The sequence below is a fragment of the Grammomys surdaster genome, unplaced genomic scaffold (assembly GCF_004785775.1).
Source record: "Grammomys surdaster isolate TR1022 unplaced genomic scaffold, NIH_TR_1.0 125996, whole genome shotgun sequence".
Classification (NCBI taxonomy): Eukaryota; Metazoa; Chordata; class Mammalia; order Rodentia; family Muridae; genus Grammomys; species Grammomys surdaster.
In genome coordinates, this window is record NW_021620812.1 from 3,662,846 (window position 1) to 3,669,638 (window position 6,793).

Consider the following 6,793-nt stretch of genomic DNA (forward strand, 5'->3'; position numbering starts at 1 on the left):
AGGGGAGGGGAGGAGGGGAGGAGGGGAGGGAAGGGAGGAGAGAAGGGAGGGGAGGGGAGGAGGGAAAGGAGGGGAGGGGAGGAGGAATGGGGAGGGGAGGGGAGGAGGGGAGGAGAGGAGGGGAGGGGAGGAGGGGAGGAGGGGAGGGAAGGGAGGAGAGAAGGGAGGGGAGGGGAGGAGGGAAAGGAGGGGAGGGGAGGAGGAATGGGGAGGGGAGGGGAGGAGGGGAGGAGAGGGGAGGAGATGGAAGAAGGTAGAGAGGAGACAAACCTGAAGACTGGCGAAAGTTTCATTCACTGTTGATTATTGAACAATAATCACTGTGTAGTAAAAGCAATCCGCAGTCCTTTGCTCGCTGTCTTGCTGAGGTGAAGGTAGCAGGGCTTCCAGTTTGAACTGGATTTGCTTCCTATCCTTTGGCCTTACCACATGGTTATCATTTCTATTGATCGGGCTCAGCTTCAGCCCTCAGACTCAGAAAAGAATCCCAGGGACCTGACAGTTCACACAGAATTCCAGGAAAGAATTCCAGGTCTGCAGTCCTGGTCTGACTCATGGTCATAAACATCCAAGTAGCTGCTGATGACAGTGGGAACCAGAAGCTACAAAGGACAGTGGCCCTGGCTACAGACCTGTGACTCACCATCTTAATGAGGTTGAGGGCAGTTATTGAGTGGGCTGGTCATTTCCAAGGAAATGCTTAAAGGGACTATGTTTTCATCTTTGGCCTTTGAGGCAGGGTTCCTGTAACAAATTTGCTAGCTACATGTTGAAGTATGGAAAGAAAGGGTTTGTTCGCATTCTGCTATAGTACCTGTTACACAGAGGCTTCAGGGAAAAGCTATAAATATATAATTTCCTGAAAGTATGGACATGCAGCCCTCCTACCCAGCTTCTCTCCTGGTGTTTCTCTTGTCCGAGTTCAACAGCTGCAGTCATCCAGTGGCCAGTCCAGCCCAGTTCATTCCCTGGAACCTGTAACTGCTATAAACAACTTCCTAAGGAGCCCCACCCCAGTTTAAAATGAAAGCTGGAGATTTGACTTCCTAAAATAGTCTCCATGGCAATTACATTCACAGAGTAAGAAAGACAAGACTGAAATGGGGAGTGTCACCCAAACAGCTTTGAAGTCAATTTTGTAAGCCGACATTGAAACAGATGGGTATAAAGTCAACTTGAATGAGTCCCCAGGCCAAGAGCAGCAGCAGTCAACACACCTGTGAGCTGACACATCCTCCCTCACTACTCTCACACGCAAAGGTCTCTGACCCCACAGAATGTGTGTACCAATGGGTAGGCACCACTGTGGAAATAGCCACAGCCTGGCACCCCGGTTTCTGTTTGCATTCAGACCGTAGGGTGTTCTCCATCCATTTAAACTTCTGTCTGGCAGAAAGATAAGTTTACCTTTTACAATTGCTCCATAAGGACAGTGTTCTTCAGATCTCAAATTTAGGGTTAGGGACATTAGTGATTCAGAGGCTGCTGCAAACAGATATGCATATGTTGCAAAATGTCCATGGCCTGAGCACAGACCCTGCGGTGACCTAAACTTCATTGCAGTGTGTGTGTGTGTATGTGTGTGTGTGTGTGTGTGTGACATCAGTTGCCTTGCCTACTTTAAAGTGCCTGTTCAAGTCTTTCCTGTTGCAAGAGTGCCATGTCCCATCTTAATGGATGACAGAGGGGAAGATGGTGAAATTGGTGTATCCAGAAGCCATGTCTAAAAATTCCAAATTGTAGCTTTGAAGTTGATTCTGGGCTGCTGCAAATAAGCTTTCAATGCATAAAGCTACCAGTCCTGTCCATGATACCCTGAAACAGGCCTGGCCCACGGTACCCTGAGATGGGCCTGTGAGAGTTGAGGTTTCTCCAGTGATTAGGACAGTCAACACCAGGCACCATCGCTCTGAGCTCAGTCCCAAATCCAGTACATAATCTTACGGCAGTTCACCTGATCTCTCAGCAACACTAAAACTCGCTTGGTTTGGGAGCAGAGTGTACATAAGAATGACTCACTGCACGCACACACACACACACACACACACGGACATTCACAAAAGCAGTAGCAACACAGCAGTACTGGCCTGGCTTTGAGATGTTAAATGCCTATACCACATTCAGACTTAACCTTGAAGAAGGAGGGAAGGGGTTCTGATGGAAAGGAAGGAAAGAGCCTTAGAAGTCCCAAAAGTTAGGAAGACTCGGAATGTTCCTAAGCTACAATCTAAGGTCCAGCAGAACTCAGAGGAACCTAGGCTGCACAGACAGAATCCACACTGCTCTTTATCGTTTGCTGTGCTCGGCACTGTGAAGACACACTGAATTCAACCACAGTAGCTTGACGTTGCAAGATACAATGGGCTTGGGGTCCGGCATAGTGTCTGTGTTACACTAAAACCAGATGCATGGGGACTTGCGTTTAAAAATATGTGTTAGGGCATAGCAGGCTTAAATGAATCTTCTAAAAGTTTCCTCTAGGTGTTTCTTGCTTCTGCTGTGACTGGAGTACTTCAGTCTCAGGTAGCCTGGTCCACTTTAGGAGACCTTTCATAATTAATAGCCTTTCTGTAAGTTGACCTAAAGCTTCTCCTCCACAGTTCCTACCCATCTAACTGTCTAACCATGTCTATACAACAGGGATTCTAGTACTCAGAGACAGTAACCTTCCTCTCTACTCACAAGGCTAAACCCGCCACCCCCTTCCTCCAATGCTGTCCATATAACAATGCTTAGATATTACCCATGACCCTTCTAAACTCCAGGGTTTGGACTAAGGGTGCAGCTCCATTGGTAAAGTGCTTGCCAGCCATGCAGGAAGACCTGAGTTTAATCACCAACATCACATAAATCAGATGTGATGGTGCACACCTGGAATCCCAGTACTCAGGAGGAAGAGGCAGGGGGACCAGAGTTGAAGGTCATGCATGACTACATAGCAAGCTTGTGGACAGCCTGGGCAACATGAGATCCTGTCTCAAAAACATGATAATTATGGGATTAATGTACTAACCACTGCGCTTCATATTTTTCTGGTGTGTGCTTATCTAAGTGAGGCCACATATAGACACAATATGTGCAGATCCAAGTGAGGCCACCTGTAGACACAATGTATACAAATCCAAGTGATGCTATTATAGACACAATGTATCCATCCACTTCCAAGTAAGGCTACCTATAGACACAATATGTGCAGATCCAAGTGAGACTACCTCTAGACACAATGTATACAGATCCAAGTGAGGCTACCTGTGGATACAATATGTGCAGACCCAAGTGAGGCTACCTGTAGACAGAAGTGGATTAGGTATCACATCCCTGAGGACACAGAGCAGACAATGGGATTAGTCCAGCACACACTGATACATGTTGTATTTGTAGTCACCTGTGCCTTGAATTCACAGTCTTCCCAACCTAGAGCTCACCTTGCTCTTGGTTACAAGAACATGGTTCTGTGCTTTGGGCTACCTGATCTCAAGCAAAGAGTATTCTGCCATGCTTGTCTTTCCATACATTTCACCCTTCCCTCCACAGTAGCTCCTGAGATTCAGAACTCTTCCTTGAGAAGTATGTCATTCTTAACACATTCCACTTCCGACAGCTTGATTTTGGACTGGGATGTTGCCGGCAATAAACTTCTCTTTGTTTTATCAAGAAGAGACATCCCCCTAGACTGAACCTACACTACTGAGTGAATTCTTGCTAGGCTCCAGAGTGCTCAACCTCTTCACAAAAGGACCATGGATAGCCCAAGAGCCCTACACGTGGTTTTCTGAGCTCCATAATGTTTATGTTGGGTAACACTTGTTCCTTCAAACTTCACACTGTTAGAGTTCCCTGCTACGCTGTGGTCTCGTAGTTCTGGATCATTATCCAGTCTGTGCGCTACACTCCCAAATCACTGTCACCTGCCAACAAAACTGTCACAGCAATGCTTCTCTTAGTCATTAATAAAGCTGTTGGAGAGTAATATCAGTGATAGATCATTTGAGCATACCCATGAAATTTCTAGCCATAGGATGACACTCACCTGTTAGATCATGCCTTCTGGGCATTATGTCTTAAAAACTGATGAACTGGTAAAGTAGCCAAGTAAAAATATGATTGAATGATACTAAAATTGAAGGTGGGGGGGAAACATAGCGAAGCCTGAGAAACTGTCACAGTAGAGAGGACACAGAGAAGACATGAGCACTGAGTACTGACAGATGCACACTATCATCATACTATATGGATACTTTTTGTGTTAGTGACATTCCTCATAGTTGTGACAAAATACCAGATGAAATCAACTTGTAAATTTGATGAGAACTGGAATCAGCTGGGAGACAGGCTGGTGGGGATTATCATGTTCAGGTTACAGAAGTATGAAGAACCACCCACTGCAGGTGGATTGTCCCCTAGGATTCTGGTGTATAAAAGGAAAACAGAAAGAAAGAGACATGATGCTTGTATTCAGTTTGACTGTGAATGCGATATGAGCTGTTTCAAGGTCCTGTGGTCTTGACCTCTCTGCCATGAAGGGTTGACTGTCAGGTTGTGTGTCCTAGTAACACAGTAAGAAAGTAACTATCATAGCACAACATGAGGAAGAAAAGTTTATTGTGGCTCACAGAGTGAGGGTCTTCTGCCACAGCAGGGAAGGGATGGCAGACACGGTATCTGATCATAGTGATTCTGCAGTTGGGAAGCAGAGAGAGATCAAGACCCACTGCAGTTCAGCTCACTTTGTGTTCAGTGTGGGACACCACCACATGGTGCACTTCCATAGTAATCCTAAGTCCAGTCAAGCTGACAGTGAAAATTAACCATCACAGTTTCCTACCCTGATTCCCTGCGTTCTGCCTGTTATCTTGCTGACTCCCGAAGTCCTGGGAGTCCTGGCAATGGCTGTTCTTTTCTGTCTCTACATTTTAACCTTCTCCAGAGGGCAGTATTGTTGGGATCATGCAGAATATTCCCCTTCTCTGACCTTATCTAGGGAGCTCAACCCCCAATACCCTCTACCTGAGGAAGGCTAGGTAGTCCTTAGCAGATCTACAACTTCAACTTCCTCTTCACCCTAAGAACCCACCCAGGAAGTACCTGTGATTCCTGGAATGACTTTCCATGCAAATGAGGCATTCCCAGTACTTTAAACTCCAGCCAGTGAAATTTCACCAGAAGAAGAACCCCTTCCCACTCTCCAAGGTTCATATATAGCTCTTGTCCACTCAGAAAAAAATGTATGTGTACAAGCCCACCCTAAATAAAGGTACACACACAAGCTAAGATCTTCTAAGAGAGCTGTTTGATTAAAATCCTTGGAGAACCTTGCCCCCATTCACTCTCACCAGGACCAGGATCCCACAGACATCACCGGTTCCAGACTCAATTTCATCCTGGTGCCCAGAGGCTTTGGACACTCTGAGAAAGGAAACGGAAGACAGAACCACAGCTGGCCCCCAATACAAATACCATAGCACATCACCTAAAGTATCAGGCCGGCCTGCTATTTACTATGTTGACTGCAGTCTGCCTGGAACTCAGACAATTGTATGAAAAGTGTGGGAAATTCCTTTGTAATTGTTGGACTTCCACTCTGCATCCAGCAAAACGGTCACTCCTGATCTGCTTCTGCTCGCCTTCATTTTAATCCAAAGCAAACAATTAAGGAATTTTTCTCATTGGAAGACTTCTAATGAATAAATTTCCATTATTTTAATCACAAAATGTAAGCTGGGCTTTTCTTTTCTTAATGGAATCTGTCTTGTGCTGTGGATATACATTAATATGGCTAGAATCAAGTAAAGCAGACCCAGTGAAGACAGAAATTGGCCAACAGCCTCTCTTGGTGCACAAATTAATAAATGCAGGATAAAGCCCTTCTGGTCCAAGAGTTAAAAAGGACAAAAAAGTCTGCAACTCTAGTCTACGTGACTGGGACTGGACATTCTTTATCTTTAATGGAAGCAGATTATCGATACAACAAAAAAAATGTGTTGAATGTGATGAAAACTTTGTGACTTTTTACAACTATAAAGTAGATAACTTACTATACCAAACCTCGCTGTAAACATTAAACAAATACCCCATTTACAACAATGGGATTATTTGTCCTTTTCCACAGAAGAAAACGTCTGGTGTTCAGACACTTACACATGTCCAAAACCAAAGGGCTAAGCAGGTGTAGTCAACTAATGCTTATTGTTAAAATAGAATACCTGGGTGGACTCACTTTATAGAGAGACTTTTTTAGTTCAGTTTTGAAGGCCTGAGGACAAAGTCCTGGTTGCAGCTCAGTTCTGCTGAGGAAGATCCTCTGGGCTTCCTCACATCACAGTGGAACAGTGGGTGAGTGGCTTTACAGTGGTATGCCAGAGAGATGGAGGCAGGAGGATCAGGGTAGCCTGAGCTACATGAGACCAGAGAAAGAGAGGGTACATTGACAAAGAAAATCGGGTCCCACAATCCTTTATTAAAGCATGTCTCCAAGCAACCTGAGCTCTTCCCATCTTCCACAGATGTACAACCAGCACTGAGAAGTCAGCTAAGGGTTTGCCATGAAAGCCTGAGTTCGGATCCCCAACATCCTCACAAAAAGCTGAGCATGACGGCACAAGTCTGTAACCCTGGTACTGTGCAGGGAGGCAGAGAAAGGGGCACCGTGGGATTCTCAGAGCTGATTGGCCAGTTGATCTAGCCAATCGGTCCCTTTCAGGTTTGTTAAGCATCCGTCTCAAAAAATAAGATGGAAAGTGATGAATTAGGACAACCTCTCACTGCTACATGCATGTGCACACACAAGCAGCTG